Consider the following 24,297-nt stretch of genomic DNA (forward strand, 5'->3'; position numbering starts at 1 on the left):
GCATAAGGCAATATCTGTGGGCCACCAAAATAACACTTTGAATAATTTTAATTACAAATTCTGTATTTCTACAGTTTGGTGATTTTATTACCTATTTCAATAATCAATTACACTAGCAGCACTTAAGTTGTTTTAAATGTTTAAAAAATATAAACAAAGAATGCACCAACTAACGAGGTCATAAAATTAATATAACCTCTTGATGAATAACAAAATTTATCATGATATATTTTAGCGCCATCTAGTGGCGCTAAAAGACTTCATAGAGTAAATAAATATGCAAACAATTTAGTTTTAAAATTTTTGTCAACATATATTCTTTGATTCTACATCCCAGTCATACCATCTAAGATTTTCCATTAAATACTGACAATAAAATAATTGATTGTAAGGTTATGTGGGCTTCTAGAAATTAAATTATTATGAAATAAAAGGAATTAAGTCATCCCTTCACTATTTTACAGGAGATGTCAGTCAGTACCTCAGCTACCATAAAACAAAGGGACTAGTTCTCATTGAAATGCCCAATCAGATAAATATTTTCACAGAGTCTTCGGTCTATGAGGATATGTTTGATTCAAACCAAGTTGAATTTAAACCGTTATGTGATATCTTTTTAAATAAAAAATTATTTTATGACTCACTTTATAGCTCTATTAAAAGCTTTCTAAAGTTTTACTTAGCTGTCCGCCGCTGTCCCAGCTGACTCCGCGCCGCTCGTCGCGATGGAGGTCGCCACCAAGTTTGTGGTCCAGAGTCCAACATGGTCTACAGTCCGAGGCCAGGGAGGTGCAGTAAGTACCGGATGACGTGCATCGGCCGCGAAGCCGCCGTCCTCAAGATGCACCCCAGGTCCACGGGCTTCACCTTCCGGACCGCCCGGCAGGTGCCCGGGCTCGCGGTCATGCTTGTGGGCTGGGGCGCGAACAAAGGCTCCAGACTGACTGCTGCAGTGCTGGCCCACCGACTGCGCCTGTCCTGGCCCACGCGCACCTGCCAGAAGGAGGCCAACTACAAAGGCTCGCTGACGCAGGCGGCCCCGTTAACCTGGGCCTGGTCAAAGAAAGCCAGGAGGTATTCGTGCCCTTCAGCTCACTGCTGCCCATGGTGGCGCCCGACGACCTCGCATTTGACGTCTGGGCCATAATCATCTCTGAACCTGGCGGAGGCGATGCAGTGCACACAGGAGCCACAGGAAAAACCGTGGTCGCACCTGGAGGCTCTGCTTCCGCGGCCCTCCCTCTACCTCCCAGAGTTCCTCGCGGCTAAATAACCAGAGCGCGCGGGCCGACTACGTCATCCTGGGCACGCGCGCCCAGCAGCTGGAGCTAATCTGTACCGACTTCTGCAGCTTCCAGTACCGCGCCGGGCTGGCTGAAGTCATCGTGCGGAAGACAGCGAATACGGAGCACTTTTCCAAAGTGATCCCGGGCCTCAATGACACCGCTGAAAACCTGCTGAGCACCATCCAGCTGGGCCTGGAAGTGTCGCCCTCCATGCTGTTTGCGGTGGCCAGAATCTTGCAGGGCTGCTCCTTACTCGGTGGGTCCCCACTGACCATGCTGGTGCCTGGTGCCCTCGAGTTCAAGTGGCAGTGCAGCCTCTTTGTGGGTGGAGACGACTTAAGTTCGGGCCAGACCAAGGTCAAGTCCGTGCTCGTGGATTTGCTTATCTGCTCTGGCCATGAGACCACGTCCATCGTGAGGTACAACCACTTGGGCAACAATGACCGGCAGAACCTGTCGACCCCGCCACAGTTCTGCTCCAAGGAAGTGTGCAAGAGCAGCGTGGTGGACGACACAGTGCACAGCAACCCAACGCTCTACTAGCCGGTTGTGGAGCCCGGTCACTGTGTCATCATCAAGTATGTGCCATACGTGGGCGACAGCAAGCGTGCCCTGGATGAGCAATCAGAGCTGATGCTGGGCGGTACCAACACGCTGGTGCTGCTCAACACGTGCGAGGACTCGCTGCTGACCGGGCCCATCATGCTGGACCTGGCGCTGCTGACAGAACTGTGCCAGCATGTGAGCTTCTGCACCGACGTCGACCCACAGCCGCAGAACTTCCACCCCGTGCTGTCGCTGCTCAACTTGGCATCCTCTTCCAGGTGCCGCTTGCGCTGCCAGGCAGCCAGGTGGTCAACGTGTCCTTCTGCCCCCGCAGCTGCACGGAGAATATCCTCACGGCCTGCGTGGGACTCTGGCCGCAGAACCACAAGCTTCTGGAGCGCAAGATGGAGTGCCCTGGCCTCAAGGGAGTTGGGCTTGTGGCTGCCACCTGTGCCTTGCAAGAAAGGACCAGTGCCCACCGCCCCCAGTGGCTATACTGGTGACGCCAATGGGCACTTGTAGGCCGAGTCACCCCAGATGCCCACCACCTAAGACCATGGCCATACAGCTCCGCCATAACTCCTGTCCCCATTGCTCCTCAGAACCCAACCCTTCCAGGCCCCCAAATATAATAAAGCTAGTGCCACTATCAAAAAAAAAAAAAGCTTTATACAGCAAATCAGTAGATTTACGATCACCATCACCAAAACCAAACTAAGTTCTTCAATTAAAACAACACAGCTTTCTTGGTTTTACTATTTTTATCCTATAACAAACAATACTGGGTTAACAAAACAGAAGTTTATTTAAACTATGTTATTGTTATGTGTGAAACATAAAACTAAAAAAAACAAAATTTTGCGGTCACCATGAGAAACAAGGGATAGGCAACAGATTCGTTCTTTCTCCTCTTTTACTATTAATTCACTGACCATCTAAAACAGCTGAATTTACATGCTATTAAATTCATATTGCTCTTAGAACCAAAGGATTAGACTGAGAAAGTCAAAACAAGTTACAAATCATTAAAAGTGATACATACTACAAATGCCACAAGATCCAGAAAATATCATCATAATTTTACCCTAGGCTAATTGTTTTAAAAATTCAGAGTAGCAAGCTGCACTCCCTTAGGCTCATAAAGGCATTTGTAAGGAGGCAGCAATGCCACCCAGCGACGACTCTCACTGGACAGCAGTTGGTGCTTTTAAGCGGAAGTGAATACTTCCTCTTTAGTCGTAGGAGACTCAGGCACAGAGTCACCCACATCTCAGCTTGCCTGTGTCTGCAGAGGCAGCCACCCCCAGAATGCACAGTCTAGTCCAAGCCTGCACAGGCCAGGAACCACTATACCAGGTATCATAGGACTAAATCTTTATGGTCCCCCAGGAAGTTATGGAAATAGAGGTTATTTCAAGAAGTTATCAATCAACAGTGTGATGTACTGAAGACCAGTCAATCAGAAGGGAGGAGAGAGAACAGGAGGTGAAAGGCAAGTGAGTAGTGCCTGGCTGGAAATTCCCTTGGTTAAAACTGAATTTTGGAGAGCAGCAGTAGCAGTAGTTGCATATGGGTGTATGTGAGAATCTGTGTGTATTAAGTGACAAGCAACACAGATAAGCCTCTTTGGCTAGTAGCCCAATAGAGTACATTTTGCTGTGAATTCATCTCTGATCCAAAAGCATATATCTTTTCTCTCATGTGGGAGGCTCTCAACTAACTTGCTATACCTTCTGTGTACTCAAAAAATATAATCTGAACGATTTCCCCCTTTAAAAATTCCTAGTGCAAATGAGAACATTTTTTTGTAGGTATAGAGGAAGAAATTTTTACCTCATTAGTTTCTGCCTAATCCAGGTGCTATTAAATTCCATCTGCTGATTAGAGTTGCAATATGAAAAGAGCTCCACCAAAATATTTCTTGAATTATTCATCCTTAACCCTAATATGTATTCTGGTTTAAGTGAATGGTTGAATCTGGTCTGGCACTTCTAACAATCAATTAGAGCACTAGTCGTCAAACTGACTGTAGAGACAAAAACAAGAAAAGGAGATCATAAATTTGACTTGCTGTTGTGTTTTGCCCATAATTTATCATTTTTTTCCTTTAAATATCCCATTTAAAATTGCTTCAAATGAGATGCAATGCATTATATAACCAAAAGTTTTATCGTTAAAACATTTTAAAACTACATGTTATTTTTAAATTTTTTTCCAAAAATAAATTTATTGGAAAGTCACATATTAAGTGTATGTTTTATTTGTAAAAATTTTTATTTAACTCATCTATTCTATCTTCTTTTCCACATAGAATTGCAAGTAGTCTCACGCAGAAGAAAACAAGTTATTTTAAAGAATCATCTAAGAAGTCCCAGCCACAACTACCTTCATTAATTCTTCCCAATATTTCACAATTGTCTTTGTACAGAAATTCTTCCTAATAAGTACATATTCTATTCTTGGATATATATGATATATACTCAAGGTCATACAGGTGCTAATTATCACTACTATGGCAATCACATTATAATATTTAAATGTGTCAAATTAACATGTTGTACACTTTAAATTTACACAGTGTTATATGTCAAATATATTTCAGTTTGAAAAAAATACCCAAGATCATTTTCTGAGGTCCTATATTTAAAGAAATTCAATATTTTTTCATCATTCCCTTTCATACACATGAAAATAAGCTTTAAGATGCCTCATGAAGCTTTCCTCTGTAAGGTAAATAATTGTTTCTTTTTTCTAGGTCTTCATTTTAAGCTGAGACAAAGTATTTTATTTACTTAAATATTCATTCATTTGTTCATTTAATATTGAAATCCTTTCTTGATTCCAAAAAAGCTTGAGGCATTTTACAGATTTAAAAGACAATTTTCAGGATAAAGCACAAAGGAAGGCAAAGGCAAGTAAATATTTAAGTATTAAATAAATGAGTGTCATTATAAAAGGAAGAACAAATGCCTTCGGATATAAGACAGTGAATCTTATTGTACAATTCACCATAAGCTGGTTTCATTTTTTAAAGTTCTAAGATTCCTACAATGGTGAAAATCATTAACTGATGTACCAGAGCTTAAAGATAACCGTACCACACAGATTCTCAATGTTCTGTTGCCCACACTACCTCAGGGACTCTCGGGGAATGGGCTGTCATTGGGTAGTGCCTCAACACAACATATCCAGTACTGCCTGGATAGCAGAGGGATGGGGTCAACAGCGTCCTTTTGCTTAAGAGATCAAGAAGCATCATGGGGGGAAAAAAAATCACTCGAGAAACAGAGAGACAAGGCACACAGGCTGGGACCAAGCATGGTGAGTCATGACAGAGAGGCAAGAAGCATGTTCTCTCCCCTTTGGTGAGGCAACACATGATATGATAGGAGATGGCATTTTATGGACCAGGTGAGCTATAGGAGCACAGTAGCCTGGGAAGTGAATCAAACCAGCTCATTCCAGGTGGTGAATGTGGCAGGGTGGATGGAAACCGCAATGCTATAAGATGACCTGGAAGAGAGGAGGTTTCTTGTAGGCTTCACCTTCAATCTCTATCCCAAATCTGATTGTTCTCAGTATCTCTGCCTCCATCGGTCTGATCTAAGCACTGTTTTCTCTTTCCAGATCTCTGCAATAACCTCCTTCCTAGCTTCCTTGCTCCCACTCTTAACCCCTCCTGCTTGTTTTCACACAGCAGCCTGACAGATCCATTTAAAATATATTTAGGATCATGTTATTCTTCTACCTGAAATTGTTGATAGCTTCCTATTGTATTTAAAATAAAGCCAACCTTCCTTACCACGACTAAGTGGCCCTCCATGAGCTGCTCCCTGGATACATCAGCAACCTCATCTACCACTTTCTCTCCAGTCAAACTGGCTACTTTGTTCTTTCTCAGATACATCAGGAGCACACCTAACTTGGGCTCTTACAACTGCCTCTCCCTTTGCTTCAAACATTCTTCCCACTGGTACTTGCATGCTGGCACTCCATTTCAATCAAGTCATCAGACATTTGGAGTATGTGCTTGGCTGAGGAACCAATAGGATGAAGCTCTTGTCTATGGAGTCATGACTGAACACTTCCAAGTCAGAATCCTGCTCAGGTGGATCAATATAGCAGCTCAGTTGGTCAAAGATAGCCTTTCCCCCACCATCCCCACCAGCAGGCCGCTATTAAAGATCATTTTATTAAAGGTGTCTTCCCTTTAAAGTCTAAAATTACTGCCACCTGTCACTCTCTAGTACCATATATGCCTTGCCTTTTCTCCTCATAGCACTTACAGTTATTTATACAGCCAGCTTTCCTTATCTATAGGCTCTGCATCCAAGGATTCAACCAATGTGGATCAAAAATATTCCGAAAAGGGCTTCCCTGGAGGTGCAATGTTGAGAGTCTGCCTGCCGATGCAGAGGACATGGGTTCATGTCCCAGTCTGGGAAGATCCCATATGCCACGGAACGGCTGGGCCCGTGAGCCATGGCCGCTGAGCCTGCGGGTCCAGAGCCTGTGCTCTGCAATGGGAGAAAAAAAAAATATTCTGAAAAGATTATAGAACATTCCAAAAAGCAAAACTTGAATTTGTAGCATGGTGACAACTGTTTACATAGCATTTACATTGTATTGGGTATTATAAATAATCTAGAGATGATTTAAAGTATACAGAAGGATGTGCATAAGTTATATACAAATACTATACCATCTTATGTAAGGGACTTGAGCACCTGAGGATATTAGTATCTCAGGGGGGTCCTGGAACAAATCCCCTGCAGATACCAAGCGATGACTATAGTTATCTCTCTGTGAGTTGACTGCCTATGGGTTGAACTTATATCACTGGAATATAAATTGCATGTGGACAGGAACTCTGATTTCTTCCCAACAGTATCACTTGTACTTCAAACAGTAATTGGTACTTATGGTGCTCAATATTTACTTATTGGTTAAAGGAAGGACTAAATGAGAAACTTTTGATATGCCAGAGTAATTTAAGGAAGGTTGGAGTTTTCAGCTTATTAGTGGAGACTGAACCATGGGAAAATCTATTTGATATAGTCTGATGAAATACTTTGAGTTCCTAGCCCTGTGAACTGACATTTGAATTTGAGTGTTTAAAATCATCTCAAAGCAAAACTCTACACTTGATCTTCCATCAGAACTGGTGTTTCCTGTCTCATTAAATAGTACCACTCCTCTCTCCAGGTGTGCAGGTCCTCTGCGGTCCTCTTTCCTTCTGTTAGAACGCTCTTCCTTTTCGTCCTATCTCACATCCACTCCTTAGCTCAGTTAATTTCTACTCATTCTTCAGATCTGTGATACGTTATCCTTCACCAAAAATGGTCTTAATACTTCCTGTCCCCTGTGAGCTTTCCCAGAATCTTGCCTTTCTCCGTAAAGAGGAAAAGTCGATTTCCCCTTCCCTTGAAACTGGGCTGGCCTTTGTGGCTGCCTTGAGAACAGAATGTAGTAGAAGCAACACCATCATATAGCTTCTGTCTAGCTCTCTCTTTCTCTCTTTCTTGGAACTAGAACCCAGCCATTATGAGTGGGGAAGTCCAGGCTTTATGGAGAGGCCACGTGTGGGTGCTCTGGTCAAAAGTCCCAAAAGAAGTCCCAAGCTACAGCCAGCTGGGTGACTGAGTGCTTAGAAGGCTCTGATTCCCAGCCTTAGAATCCACCTCCCACCCTCCCCCACCCCGACCCCCCCACCAACACACACACTGGGCCTTTGGATCTTCCATTTAAGCCTCCAGACACCATGGAGCAGAAACAAAATAATATATCTGCTATGTCCTGACCAAATTCAACACCCCCAGAACTTTTGAGCAAGATAAATGGTTGTTTGATGCCACCAAATTGGGCCAATTTTTTACCTAAGAGTGGATAACTGAAAGAGATCTCACTCAAAGTTCCTATCTCAAAGGAAGCCTCCTCTAGCTGGGGCAGAACCTTCTTGTGAACTCTATATACCTCTCTCTCAAAGGAAAATTTTATGTTTATTTTTGTGATTATTTTAGATTCTTAAGTATGGTGAATCTATCTTTTGCTCACTAGTTTCCATCTTTTGACTTGATTCCTTAAATCAAGTATAATCACAAAGCAAGATGTTGAGTTTTTTAATTATTTAAATGTGAGTGACAATCCCAGGTGACCTATTGCCCAAGATCTATGACTTTCTTTGGGTGAAAGTCTACCAAACATTTACCATTTCTCTATCTTAGTTATCATATTTGCAATATTCTTTTATCTCACTGAGTGACTCTATGTAAAATTTTAATGCTACTAAACATATTAGTATACAATTTTATTAGCTAATATCTGGTTATTAATATTTTAATACCTTCAACTACCTGATAAAGATTAAACTGTTTAATGATCTCTTATTTCTTATGCATATCCAAAATTTTGTTTTTATAATTGCGCTGATTATGTTAGAAAATACAAGGTCTGATTATGCCTGTTCCAGACATTATGAAAATTCATTTTAAGGTTTCCTAATAACCTCTTTTAAGATATGATAGTAAGAACATGGACCTTGGAGACAGAAATTCCTAGATTTAAATCCTGTTTGAGCCATTCAACATCTGTGTGATCTTGGGAAAGAAACTTACTTTTTCTAAGGCATATTATCTTCGTAAGGTGTAAATCTAGAAGCTAATAATGTCCACCCAGTTCATAAGGTAGTTATGAAAAAATACCCAGTAAAAAGTAGTTGCTTAACAAGTGATAAGTAGACACCTTATCTTGAGTCACATATACAGATATGCTTTTAAATTTCATTGTGTCACCAAAAAATGTATAAAAGAATTGTACAGATTTACCATCTGCAACTACAAATGATAATAATTAGTATTAAGACAACGAAAGTCAAATTGTTTTTGTGCAAAAATCCTTCCCAATAAATAGATTATTTAGCCATACATTTTGAAAGATACATGCTTAAACTTAAATATGCTAATGGGAGCTATCCTTCAAGTTCATTTTCTGATGGATCCTAATGTTAATGTCATTTCTGCAAACACTTTTCTGCTCATTTGCTTTCTGGAAGAATTCAAGGACTTGGAAGTAGGTCATTAACTGGGGAGTTGTTCCAAGGAAGTAGGGAAAAAAAAAGAAAAAAATGGCAATAGAGACTTTGTTATCACTGATACTCTGAGAGGGGTAGAAAACGCCTCCCTGGAATTATTACTCAGAGAACTGGAATCTGGAGCATTCATCTACTGGTTCCCATCATCACCTTTTGGATGAGAGCTGTCCCTGGGGGCACTCTAACTCCCCCTGCACTTCTGAGCTACCCTTACCCAAGGGCCAAGTAGGATGCCATGGCATTAGAGAAGACCCTGAAAGTGCAAACGTATACAGTATACTCTTAAGATGGAACAGCTGCCAGCACAAGTTGAATATGAGCTCATACAAAACTACCCACCTGGGCAATGGCTGAGGTTGGAGGTAGACCAAGGAGACATGGTGGGGGCCAATAAAGGCGTCTGCTGTAATACTCCTTGCACCTCTCAGATCTGCTCATACCTCACACGGAGCCCCACTCTGTCACAGATTTCTTGAGAGGTAGCTGAGAAATAATAACTAGTAATCAGGCTGTAATTAATAGTCATCATCTCCTTATTCTCTAGTCTGTTCTAGATTTTCCTCACTTCTGCCTCATCTTCAGCTGGCCTAGGGTGCTTATCTGGTGGGATGACCCACACCTTCACCACTGAGGAGTCTATGCCCTTGGTTCTTTGTTCTTTGCCAGGCCTTGGTTTTTGCATCAAGTCATTATCATGCCTGGCAGTACCAAGAAACACTCCAGTGAATCCGAGTTCTAGACATAATTTTCCCTGTTTCCATATGTAACAACAATTCCATTGCCTCCTGAGAGAGGACAGATCAATTATCCCTGCCAGTTGTAGTACTCCTTTCTACGTCTCCTGGTCCCTTGGCATGAGAACCCCTAAGTGACCAGGCGGCAGTTTATAGTTTCAGGTTCAATGGGTCACTTACTGTATCTTTTGTAGGAAACCTTTCTCGTACCCCATCCCCCAGGAACCAGGATCTCCAGCCTATCAGAGCCCACAGGAATGAGAAACGTGAAGTCTGCAAATGATTCACTGGAAGTGATGGGAGAACATCACTTGGCAAGTCAAGAATCCTGAAAAACAAAAAACATTTCTTAGCTTATCTTGACCTGCAAGAGTCCTAGAATTCTTATTTTGAACTAAAAAGGACTGTTCAGTAACAAAAAGATCAATCATCATATAATTCCACTTATAGGTGGTACCTCAAATTCTTAGAGACAAAAAGTAGAATGGTGGTTGCCAGGAGCTGGGGGAAGGGGGACAATGGGGAGTTACTATTTAATGGGTACAGCATTTCAGTTTTGGAAGATGAAAAGGGTTCTAGAGATGGATGATGATAATGGTTGCACAAGAATATCAATGTACTTAATACCACTGAACTGTACAATTGAAAATGGTTAAGAGGCAAATTTTATGTTATGTATATATATATATATATATACATATATATATGTATATTTTGTGTGTGTGTGGTACGCGTGCCTCTCACTGTTGTGGCCTCTCCTGTTGCAAAGCACAGGCTCTGGATGCACAGGCTCAGCGTCCACGGCTCACGGGCCCAGCCGCTCCGCGGCATGTGGGATCTTCCCAGACCGGGGCACGAACCCGTGTCCCCTGCATCGGCAGGCGGACTCTCAACCACTGCGCCACCAGGGAAGCCCTATGTTATGTATATTTTACATCAATTTTTAAAAATGGGGGAGGAAAAAGAACTGTATACTAGTCTTCTCCAAGTACCTTTGTGGAGTCGGTTGAGAACTCAGCTACCTTGGGATTAGAAAGCATTAATGTGAATCTCATCTTCACCACTTCTTAATGAATGACCTTTGGAGTGCTGTAACTATTTGAGACTTTGCTTCTTTTAATATGTAACGTGGAAATAATAATGATATCTACCTCACAGTGCTCCTGTGAGAAGGTTTTGTAAGAGAGAATTTTTAAAATAAATTCTAAAGCTCCCTACAATCACGAAGTATTTCTAATATCATAAATAATGATGATGATAAAAAGTTCAGCTCCAGGAAATTCTTGACTTTATTTTAAGCTGTACATTCTCACATTATACATTGATAGCTTCTGATCACCTTCCATATGTCAAGTGTAAACTTTCATTACCCCAAAGTGATCACTTTCAGCCTGGGAGTCTACTTTCCTCTATGACCAGCTTAGAATTTATGGTGCAAAATTATGCTTGCTATTTTGCAAATATCCTCTATTCCCAAGATGTTCATGTGGAAAAAACTCTACTCATTTAAACCTGAGATGCTGAACATGCTGAAGAGAGCACCCAACCAAGACAGGCTGGTTTCTAGGGAGGCCCTAACATAGAGACCTCCACTAAGGTCGTACAGGATGTGGTTTAACTTTCCAGATCCATGTCACTTCCCACTTAAACACATCACAACCTTCTATCACCAGCTGTTTTTATTTAAGGGATGCATTTGGCTTGGGAGGATGTCATCTATTATATGATGCTATAGTGGAGCTGGGCACTTCACATGTTGAATATCAACCCATTAAGAGGAGGAAATCTTGATGGTAAGACAGACATTGGGCACTAATGACTCTGACCTTGATGAGGATGTTCATAGATTTCTATCCTTCTTACAAACTCATGATTGCTACTTTCTCAATCACCTCCACTATGTTTTACAAAAATAAACAAGTACTACATTAGAAATAAGCCTATTCCTAAGACACTTTCACCTTTTTCTTTCTTTGTTTTAATTCATGAAATTTGCTTTAACCTAAGAACAGGGTACGGGGGTGGGGAGGGTTATGTAAAGAAACAGTGAAATGTTTCTTCCCCCATGCCGTAAATAATCTTGGTCATACTTCCGGCCACTACAGCATATCTATCGCTTTGAACCTGCTGGGGGAAGAGGAGATGAGGATGAACAAGACAAGGGGAGAGAGAGAGCAGCATTCTTTTTCTCTTACTCCTTCTGATTGCAAGTACAGTATGTAATAACAACAAATTACCAATAATGGAGGAAGAGAGCAATGATAAGTGGAAGATGGGGGCAGTGCGGAAAGAGGAAGAAAAGGAAAGACATGCATTGCTCATTCCTTTGTGCCTGTATTAGTTTTCTATTGATGCCATAACAAATTACCATAAATCTAGCAGCTTAAAACAACACAGACTGATTATCTCAGAGTTCTGGGAGTCAGATAGCTTCTCTGGGTCCCACAGTGCTGAAATCAAGGCATTAACAGGGCTGTATTCCTTTCTGGAAGCTCTGGAGAGAAGTCTGTTTCCAAGCTCACTTGGTTGTTATTGGAATTCAGCTCCACACAGTTGTAGGACTGGAGTAACTGTCTCCATCGTAGCTGTTGTCCAGGGGCAGCTTCTGGGGGCTGCCACATTCCTTGGCTCATAAATGTTACACTTCAGATATCTCTGACTTCTTCTGTCACATCCCTCTAACTGATGTAACTGATATTTCTACCTTTCTCTTCTGCTTCTCAGGGTCCATCCAGGTAACCCAAGACAATCTATTTTAGGGTCAGCTGGTTAGTAACCTTAATTACATTTGTAGAGTCTCTCCTAGATTGCTCTATAGAGCAATGTCTAGATTAGTCTTCGGTGGATAACCAGGGAATGGGAGTCTTAAGGGGCAGCTTTAGGAATCTGCCTGCTTGTTAAAAGCCGTACTGAATGCTTGACATATATTATAGTATTTAATTATACTAAAATAATATAACCAGGGAGTAGGTACTGTTATCACTAACAACAATTGCAACAACAAAAATCCTCATTTTCTTTGTTTCCAGATTAGCCAACAATAGCTATCAGGCTTCTTTAATGTATCTATAACAGGATTTTTTTTTTATTTATGAAAAATAAACTCTTTAAAGGAAGTATCTGTTGCATAAGAAAGGTATGAGTATAACTGAGGTTATTTTGGATCCTTTTAAAGAAAATCTCAACTTGTCTTCTCTCTATGCTTATTTCCACAGTGTGGCCAAAAATCCTCACGCTCAATCAGTGCTCATGGCATCTCCATGGCAACACACCAGGGTACCTCCAGTATAAGGCCGTCTTCACTTAACAGCAGCATAAACAATTCACCTGATTATGGGCTATTAAGAGGCTAGACACAAGGATATGTGAGTAGAAAAAGAAACGGAGGCTTCTTTTAACATACTTTGTAATACATTTTGGCAATCCCTAATAAGCCAAGATGAGAAAGAAGATGCTGATAAAATGGTAAATAATTCTTCCAGGTGGACTTTGCAAAAATTCGAGAGCTTCTCAGCTTGCTGACTTTGTAGAAGTGCTTTTGCAAAATCCAGGATGGTTTTTCTCGGTACAAAGTGTAGATTTTGAAATATTTCTCTCTCCTTCTCCCTCATTATCCACCAAAAATTCCTTTTCTCCCCACATAAAACACAAAAGTGTTTCTCACACAAATGTGAGAAAGTTTATGATAACACTTGTATTATGTATATGTTATTTTAAGCCGAGAGAGAGAGAAAAAAAATAGTATATAATTGGGAATTTTATGTCAAGAACAGAGCCCAGAAAGGGAGCAGCTTTTTAAAATCGTCATTCATAATATTTCTTTAAGTCCTGAGAGACACCCCACCAACTGCCAGGTAAAGTAGCATTCACCTCTGCATTGAGACTTTGCAGGCAGACCCCTCATTGAAGGGTGTCTAGGCTGTCAACCTATTGAAATTTCTGTCTATATTCTCATTTTTTAAATACCTGAGAGAAAGAAAAGAAAACAAAATACTCCTGGGAGAAGAAATGTGTTAAGTCACATTAAAGCTAATGAGTTGTATCAAGCATAATATTTTACTATCTGGCTGTTCAGTTCCCCCACCCTCAACTACCTTTAAGCAAAAGGGGGTAAAACCACTTCCCTTTAGGCACACACCTCCGATACAGCCCCAAAGCTGACTTTTTGTACGTTTTTCCCCCAAGGGCATTCTTGCTGTGCATTTCACATTTTGGCTTCAACTTACTCCCTACCCTCCACCCCTCACCCTATATTCATACAGCATGCTTCACCTGTGGACAGCTTTCCTGAGGATAAATTTCAAGGATCTGGTTTACTTGACATTTGACCCCAGCATTGATAGTTTTAATTCAAATGATTCTCTCTTCTCTAATAATGACACAATTTTACCAGGAACTCATTAGCAAAATTATTACTCAACAAGGTTAACACTTTGATCTGACAGAGCACTAGAGAAAGGGCAGAATATTAAAAAAAGATAATACAGTCTTTCAATACCACAAGAAACTTCTGATATGACCTAGTTAAGCATTGTATGGTGATGGCTTTACAAAGCGACTGGAGGAAGCAGTTTAAAAAGGCTGTTAGCATTCATGAGGGGTCCTATCAGCACGACCTGTTTTTCCTTTTGAAAATGAAATTAGATTTTATGTGGAAAGTTTAATGGCAGTTAGGACTTAGCCTATAAAGCCTACAAGGTAAGCAGTAAATCATATGCCTCAATGGGCAAGGGAGAGTCAAAAAGGCTATGAAGAAATTCTGAAGATGTTGTGACAGACACAACCTTGGCACAGTAAGAAGAGTATGGGTTTTAGGGTCAGGCAGAGTTTTCTCCCAGCCCTTACGTGGCAACTTAACAAACTGATCACCTTGGCCAAGTTGCTTAACTTCTCTGGGTCTTGGTTTCTACAAGTACAGAACAGAGATAATTAGAAGGACATATAGTACGTTGTCCAAATTGGGATATTTTTAAGAGTGAAAGGAGGCGCTATTAATAGTTATCTCAGGACAACAAGAGTAAACCAGGACTATCCAGCAAGCCAGGATGTGTGGTTATCTTATCAGGATAATTAAAAATCAATGCCTCACACCACGGGGTTGTTGAGACAATTAATAAAAACAAAATACATAAAACACTTACAGGTAGTCAGCACTAGGTAAAAATTAGCCTCTTTCTGTCCTGTCTCTTTTCTTCCCCTTCCTCTGGGGGATAAGAAAAACACAATCTGTGTGTGTGTGTTAAAATAAAGAATTAGAAGAATGCAATTTGTTCTTACTCGCTCTTACTTGTTACTTAGTGTTATTACTATGTAATGAAGAGATTATCTGACATCTGACACTATTTATAGCTCAATCTAACTGCCCACTAAAATACTGTAAACTAGAATATGTTTAAATTATTTTAACAGTATGTACTCCACAATCCACAAATTGAACCGTGCTCATTAAATGCGTAATTGAATAAATAAATCACTAACTCTTCTCTGCCATAGGTCACTCTTTTTCTGCTTCTCTACCTTTTATTATGTATTAGTGAAGAGAGGACAGGATTTGGAGTCAAGAAAGCATCATATGCCTGGCTCTACCAGTTATGTGATACTGAGAAAGTCACTTAAGCTCTTTGAACCTCAATTTCCTTTTTTTGTCAAATCAGCAACAACTGATCTCTTTGAGATGATGGCTGGGAAATACCTAGTACTTCATCTGACATATAGCAACTACTGAACCACCTCCATTTTCTTCCTTCTTTCTTCTTCCCTTATGGTGTTCCCATTTGACTCCTGAGATTCAAAGCATCTTGACTCCCAAAAGGAAGCTTCTTAGAGGTTCCTGGTGCATACAGATGGGTTCCTGATCATCACACACTGTACTTCAGGTAAACTGGTCAGTCGTCAACTATCAAATGTGGTGATTTACAGTCACGTTTCAGAAATTTAATTATAAAAATACAGAAATAGAAATGTTGACACAAATCTTGGAATCCATTGAGAAAATTCAGAATCTTTTATACTTATCTGTAACCAGGAGAGGGCGGACTAAGATTGGAATATAAACTCCGGCCTTCACAAAGCTAAAACTATCAAATTTTCAATATAAGCAAACGCTGAACCCAAAATACCTAAATTATATAATAAATCCAGAAAAAGTTAAAAAAAAATCTGGATCTCAATCCAAATATTTAAATATGGAATAATTTATTTTTTTCAAATGCAATGCAAACTCTAATTTTCTTAACATGAAATTCTTTCTTTCTATGCATGTTTATAAAACAGCATGTCCACTCATATACTTGAATATACAAGTATTTAAAAGGTTTACCAATGTATTATTATATGTCATTTTTTGATGTTTAACTATGTTTGAGAACTGTGGAGGGTGGAGTCATTTTCCCCTCTGTTACATCCTCCTGCTAGTTTAACTTCTCCTGGCTGCTAAAGTTTAAGGGCACATTCCTAAGACTTTACAAATGCCCAAGTTTCTAGATTCTCATCAGAATTAGTCTTTTACCCATTTGTGGTCAAGCCAGACTGGCCCTTGTTTTTCCTAGTATCTATATCTGTCTATCTATCTATCTATCATCTATCTATCTATCTATCCATCTAACTATAATTTTATCAGTCAGACCTTGTAACCTATATATTGGTAGTTTATCAGAGATCAACCAGAAACTGAAAACAATCATTGTTTCATGACTTATTTCCAGCATAGTTACATACACAACAGCAGGAATAAAAGATTACATCATGACTTGCTTCAAGCAGTTAACTTAGTGGAAGCAACAAAATGAGGAAAAGTTAATCTCCATTCAATCAATATTATAGCTTAATCATATTTTCTACAAGAAAGTAAAAATAGGGACTTGAGGGGATTTGAATATGATTCTGCCACTAAGTATCTGTGTGGCTCTTGTAACAGGATTTCTCTTATCTCAATTCTGAAATGAAAAGAATATTACTGTCCTATGGGACTCTTGTGCACATAAAGTGAAATAATATATGTGAAATATGAAATAATATATGAGATAAAATACGTGAAATTTCTTTACACAGTCCTGTAACACAGCAGCTCAATATAAATGGCTTTCTTATTTTCTAATTTTATAAGAACCTCATCATTAAAGTTTGCATTTTCGTAACAACCACATACAGAAAACTCTATTAATCAGATTTCCATATCAAAGCTGTCTCATAAGTAGAATTGATAGTTGACTATATCATGATAGCACTGAGGCAATGACAAATTCTATTAAAACCTAACACTATTTTGAGCAGTTTATCAGGAATTGTGCATCGCAAGCTGGAGTTAATTCAATCAGCAGAATTTTTTGAGATAAAGTCCTCCTACTGCCACCCATGAAGGCATGAAAAGGCTACTTTAATTGACTCAAAACCACACAACTAGTGATCAACAGAGCAGATGTGTTTGACCACAAAAGCCAGAATTCTCTAACCATTGCCCTTTACTGCTCAAGTATATTATGAAACAGAAAGTTTGCTTAAACATTATTGGCAGTAGAGTTCCAGCTCTTAGTACATTTTAACAAATTGGTAAACGAATTGATTTTATATACATGCCGCCTCTATTAATTTCACTAAGCTAAGCATCACGATTTCCAACCCTATTATTTCAGACAGAGGTTTCTATATTATCATTACAATGTTGTCCTAGAAAACAGAAGATCTAGTAAATAAGTAAACTAATAGTAAATTTATAAACTTATTGACATTGACACAATATATTCATGTATAAATAAGTGAGGGCATCCTCTTCATTCATTACTGGTTAAAATTCAGTAGAATTATTTGCAAAAATAGCCCATGTCGTTTGAATAATACTGAAAAGGAAAATACGTTCAGCAGTGAATGCTTCCCTGCCATCAACCATTATTAACTCTAGTAATGTGCTCTGCTCTATCAAGAATAAGTTAGTAGCTACCCAAAAGCAACTAACTTATTTCACTTATTCTCTAAAAATAATTTCTCTTTAATGAGCTACTTGTCAGGATAAAATACTCACTTGTTGCAGTGTGATCAAGAGCTTTTACGTGACCGAACCATCATGCCACACCTTATCATATGATCCTCTAGGAGTTTGGGCAAAAACAAATGCTTTGAATTCTTAATATTGGTCTTCATCTATTCCACACTAAGCTCAAATTAGCTGGCAATCAATCCTTCTGACATGTAGATCAAAATTTCTGCTTTTCCACTTTTGGAAAATTTCTACCACATTTATGGGCTTTAGTGTTTCCTCTGTAAAGCAAGGTCCTTCCAGCATGTTGCTTGCTCCTGAGGCCCTGGCTCTTACCCGTAACTGAAAGCTGGGCATCCGACTTACATATTCTGCAGGTAGTTCAAATTTCCACTGTCTTCCAAGATAGAGATCTCAGACCCGTCTTCAATAATAACCCCCTCTCTCACTTCCCACGTACTTTTTATAATCGAATCCTGCAGAGTCTGTTTTTTGAGCCTATTTTCTTTATGTTCCTTAATTTCAGCCTTCATCATCTCTGCACTGTCCTTTTCTATTTTCCTCAGATGTCTCTTCTGGTTCATTAAATTCCTCTTCAGTTATGTCTAACCTGCTACTTAGCTTATTCACAGAGTTATTTTACTAAATATACTTTTATGTCTGTACTTGCCATTTGGTTTTATTTTTCAATCCTCCTGATTTTTTCCCAGAATATCATTCTGTTTGTTTTCTTTTTAAGTCTTTATTGAATTTGTTACAATACTGCTTCTGTTTTTTTATGTTTTGGTTTTTTGGCCGCGAGGCGTGTGGGATCTTAGCTCCCCAACCAGGGATCAAACCTGCACTCCCTACATTGGAAGGTGAAGTCTTAACCACTGGACCACCAGGGAAGCCCCCTTGTCATTCTGTTCTTTTTTTTTTCTTATATATTTATTTATTTTGTTTATTTATTTTTGGTGCGTTGGGTCTTCATTGCTGCACACCGGCTTTTCTCTAGTTGCAGCGAGCAGGGGCTACTCTTCGTAGCGGTGCATGGGCTTCTCATTGCAGTGGCTTCTCTTGTTGCAGAGCACGGGCTCTAGGTGCACGGGCTTCAGTAGTTGCAGCACACGGGCTCAGTAGTTGTGGCTCACAGGCCCTAGAGTGCAGGCTTAGTAGTTGTGGCACAAGGGCTTAGTTGCTCTGTGGCATGCGGAATCTTCCCTGACCAGGGCTCGAACCCGTGTCCCCTGCATTGGCAGGCAGATTCTTAACCACTGCACCACCAGGGAAGCCCTATCATTCTGTTCTTGATTCATAGTTTTTTCTTCCCTTCCAAGATTTCCTAGAAAATTTTGAACAAGCTAATTTTAAACTTTTTTTTCCAGGTTGTTCTGTCTCAAATTGTTAGATGTGAATCTTACATTTATTACATCTGCTGACCTTTTCATAGTAGTTCATTTTCTCATGTGATTGGAATTTTCTGACTGTAAGCTCCTCTTCAACAGTGCTGTTTTCATGAACCAAGAGTCTCAACGGGCCTACTTTGTGGAAACATTTCTATGGAATCACAACTCTCTTTTCTCTGCCAAGGCCCTTGTGGCTTCACCATTTCAGGACTGGTTTTTGGAGATCATTATACATATACATTCACATGCAGTTGTAAGAAATAATACTGAGAGATCTCATGCACCGTTTACTCAGTTTCTCTTAAAGGTAACAACTTGCAGAATGATAATAGAGTATCACAACCAAAATATTGACATTGATACAATTCACCAAGTTTATTGAGATTTCCCCTAGTTGTTGTACTCAGCTATGTGTTTGGTATATTATTTACATATACATGCATATATAAAATATGTACTTAGTTTTACGGTTTCATCATTTATATTTATATTGGTTTTGAGTTATATTTTATATGTTTGAGGTGTAGGTAGAGGTTCATTTCTGTGCTTATTGATGTTCAAATGCTCCAGCACCATTTTTTGAAAAGGCTATCCTTTCTCCCGTGAACTGTTTTTCACCTTTGTCAAAAATCAGTTGAGCATATTTGAGTGAGTCGGTTTCTGGTTTGTCTGTTTTGTCATATAGATCTGTGTCTGTCCCTCTGCCAACCATACTGTCTTGATTACTATGGTGAGCCTTATCATTAGGTTGAGTCATTCCTCTCATGTCATTCTTCTTTGTAATCATTGCTTTAGCTATTCTAAGTCCTATATCTTCCCACATAATTTTAAACATAAACCGGTCTATGTCTAATGAATAATACTATTAGGATTTTGATTGAAATTCTATTGAATCAATACATCAATCTGAGGAGAATTTATATCTTTACCATGTTGAGCTTTTCAGTCCAACTAGGATATGTCCACTTATTTAGGTCTTCTTTGATTTCAGCATTTAAAGATTTTCAACATACAGAGACTGTACCTGTTTTAAGTATATATCTAAGTATTTAATTTTCTTTTGAATGTTTATAAATGTTATTATGTCTTTAATTTATGCTTCTACATCTTCATTGTTAGGATATAGAAATACCATTAATCTTTCTGTGTTATTCCTATATTGTACAACCTTACTGAACTCGCTTATTAGTTACAGGAGGGGTTTTGGTGTGTGGGGTTTCCTTGGCATTTTCTACATAGACAATAATTTTATCGTCAAATAGGGACAGTTTTATTTCTTCATTTCCAACCCGTATGTATTTTATTTCTTTTTCTTGCATTATTGCTCTCAGTACTATATTGTACTTTCAGTACTATCTTGAATTCAGAGTGGTGAGAGCAGACATCCCTGCCTTATTTCCTATCTTGCTCAGTTTTTCAAACCACGTATAAAATTAGGTGTGGATTGTTTTTGTATTTGTTCTTTAACAAGTTAGGTAATTTCCATCTATTCCTAATGAGCTAAGTTTTTGTTTGTTTGTTTGCTTTTACTTATCATGAATGGGTGTTAGACTTTGTCAAATGCTTTTTCTGTGTCAAGTGATGTGATCATATGAGTTTTCTTCTCTAACATGTTAATATGGTAGGTTACATGGATTGATTTTCAAATGTTAAACTAGCCTTGCACACCTGGAACAAATCCCACTCGGTCACAGTTTATTATTTTTTATACATTGTTAGATTTCATTTGCTAATATTTTACTGAAGATTTTTGCATCTAGGTTCAAAAGAGAAATTGTAGCTTTTTTTTTTTTGGTACTATATTTGACTGGTTTTGGTATCAGAGTAATATTAGCCTCATAAAATGAATTGTAAAGTCTTCCCCTCTTCTACTTTCTGAGAGAGATTATGTAAAATTGGCGTTAATTCTTCTTTAGACATTTGGTAGAATTCACCAGTGAAGCCATCTGGGCCTAGAGATTTTTTTAAAAGAGCTTTTTAATTATGAATTTCATTTCTTTACTGGTTATATGACTGTTCAGATTAACTATCTCTTTATGGCTGAGTTGTACTACTTTGAGTTTTTCAAAGAATGAGTCAGTTTCTTCCAAACTGTCAAATTTATGAGCATAATATTGTCTGTAATATTCTCTTATTATCCTTTTAAAGCTCTGCTGCATAAGGAGTGATGTCATCTATCTCATTCTTGATATTGTTGATCACTATTTTTCACTTTCTATTTTTATCAGTCTTACTAGAGTTTTATCAGTTTTATTGTTTTTTTTTTGAACAACTAGCTTTTTGGTTCATTAATTTTCTCTATTGTTTCCCTGTTTTCAATTTTATTGATTTCTGATCCGTATTATTTCTTATGCTGCTTTGGGTTTATTTTGCTCTTTTTCTAGTTTCTTGATGTAGAAACCTAAATTACTAATTTTAAAACTCTCTTCATTTCTCACATAAGCATTTAATGCTATAAATTTCTTTTCAGAACGGCTTTAACAACATCTCATATAGCATTTTGATATGCTGCATTTTCATTTTCATTCTGTTCTTTTTTGTTTTTGTTTCTGTCTAAACTTGCTCTTTGGCCCATGAATTTTTAGAAGTGTGTTGTTTAATTTACATGTGTTTGAAGATATTCCTATTGTCTTTCTATTGTTGTTCTCTAGTTTGATTTTATTATGGTCAGAAAATATACTCTATATGATTTCAATTTGTTGTCTTATATGGTCTATCTTGGCTACTCTTCCATGGAAGCTTTCAAAATCTAAATATTCTGCAACATCCCTGGTGGGGCAGTGGTTAAGAATCCACCTGCCAATGCAGGGGACATGGGTTTTGAGCCCTGGTCCGGGAAGATCCCACATGCCGTGGAGTAACTAAGCCCATGCGCCTCAACTACTGAGCCCACATGCCACAACTACTGAAGCCCACGCACCTAGAGCCCGTGCTCCGCAACAAGAGAAGCCACTGCAATGAGAAGCCTGCACACCACAACAAAGAATAGCCCCTGCTCACCACAACTAGAGAAAGCCCGTGAACAGCAACAAAGGCCCAACACAGCCAAAAATAAATAAATAAATAAATATTTTAAAAATAATAAATAAATATATATTCTGTTGTTGTTGAGTTAAATGCTCTATATATGTCATTTAGAGCTTCTGGTTGATTGTATTGTTCAGATCATCTATATCCTAGATAACTATAATTTTGGATTTGTCTATTTTCCTTTTCAGCTCTATTTATTTTTGCTTCATGATTTTTTTCTTCATGTATGTTGTTTGGTATGTATACAGTTAGGTTTGTTATGTCTTCCTGGTGAATTAGTCCTTTTATCATTATGTAATGTCCCTCCTTTTCTCTAGCAATTTTTACTGTTCTGAAGTCTACTTTATCAGATATGAAAAGTCCTTTTTAAACAATGAATATTGGCATGGTATATCTTTTTCTATCTTTTTATTTTCAGCCTACCCATGGAGTTGAATTTGAAGTGTGTTTCCTATATAGCACATAGTTGGGTTGTTCATGAACACTTTTTATGTTCATTTCATCAGTGTAAAATCTCCATAACTTGTAGGTAATATTCATTAGGACCCCACATTGCTTTGCATACCTATTTGTTTTGCACATGGCACTTTTTCCATCTATGGAACTGAATACGTAGAATAAAAATGTCCTTCTCACATCTCCCAGGCCAGGAGATAGATTTTCTGGCCCCATTTTCATAGCTTGAGCAGCTCTTCAATGTTTCCAGCTTTATACAGATAGCTTAATTTCAGCTGTCTGTGTGCTTATGCCTAGAAACTTGCCCTTTCCGCCTCTTGCTGGTCCCAGTGCCCAGCAACAGGACTAGATCTGGTTTACATACTACTATGTTTTTGTGCATTTGCCCCCAATCACTGATAGTTCAAGATCACCTATGTTTCAAGAAATATTGTCATTTTATTCAGATTTCTCTGTGTTTTGAACCAGACAAATTTCTTTCCACATTATGCAGTCCACTAAAATGACTGTCTAAGTCTGAGACCTGATCCTCAGTTGCCTCCCATCTGGGTTTTGCCTCCATGCTACCCACTTTCTATTTTATATGATTATTTAACCAACACTTATTTATAACACTTATTATGTGCCAGGCACTATTCTAATCAGAGGTTAACTCACTTAAACCTCACAATAACTTTGTGAAGTATGTATTTTTAGTATCCCCATTTTACAGCTGGGAACACTGAGGCACAGAGTTGCAGTAACTTGCCCTAAAGTCATAGGGCAAGCTCTAGGCTCCAACCTTTTAACCACTATTCTCTCATACACACTACCTCTTGAGTTAATTTTCCAAAACATAGATCTAATTACAGAAAATTAAATTTAATTCCTTGGCTTACCATACAAATTCCTTCACATCTGTCTTCAACAAACTTTACCCGCTTCTTCATCCACCTCTCTCCCACCTCCACTTTGGCTGAACCATCACTGAAGGTTCTGGTCACTCTGAACTTCTTCATGAATAACCACTGCCTAAAATGACCCTCTTAATTTTCTTTGCCTGGTACATTTATACCCATTCTTCAAGTGTGAAATCAAAATTCCATTCTCTAGGAAGTCTTCATGGAGTATCCTTGGGTGAAGTTAATCACCATGTTCTTAAGCACTTCATTCATTTATTTTTACCACCCAGTTGCATTATGATCTGTTTATTTACATGCTGGGACAGTTTCTACTTGAGAGTAAAGTCAATGTATTATTCCTTTATAGTGTCTCTGTCATAATCCCATACAATACTAATAATCGGCAACTTTGAGCAGAGTATTTACAATGTGCAGAAATTTTCAGGGTTTTTATATGGGCTCTTTTGAATATTAGTAAGTCTTCAGAAGGTAAATATTTTCTACATGAGAAAACTGAGGGTCAGAAAAAGACACACAACAATTAAGCTGGAGAGACAAAATAAATATACAGATGGGGAAAAAGTTATTAATGTCCATGCAAAAGAGTTCAGTGATAAGGAACTTTTTGGAATTCTCTAAGCATCCGTACTTAGCAAAAAGTAATGAAAAAGCTATTTATAATCTGGAAATATTATTGAAACTGTCTTTTACAATATGCTTTTGAAATTTAATAATTCAGTCCAACAATAATACTAATAGAACACCAAGTAGGTATAAGGAATTAGAGCAGAAGGAAACTCCAAATAAAAATTATGATGCAAACCACAAAGTTCCTGTTTTCTGAATCTTGGGATGAGCATACAAGAATATTTACTGGGGAATAATGGCGTATCTCTGACATTAGAAGGACTGAG

General features: G+C 38.7%; 1 pseudogene; it reads left to right on the forward strand.

Moving 5' to 3' along the window:
• The first annotated feature begins 725 nt into the window (after positions 1–725).
• Positions 726–2,454, forward strand: LOC111168953 (inositol-3-phosphate synthase 1 pseudogene; annotated as a pseudogene).
• Positions 2,455–24,297: the final 21,843 nt, after the last annotated feature.

Source organism: Delphinapterus leucas, chromosome 12 (assembly GCF_059928025.1).
Source record: "Delphinapterus leucas isolate spDelLeu-1000000601 "Yukka" chromosome 12, BTC_Dleu_Yukka2, whole genome shotgun sequence".
Classification (NCBI taxonomy): Eukaryota; Metazoa; Chordata; class Mammalia; order Artiodactyla; family Monodontidae; genus Delphinapterus; species Delphinapterus leucas.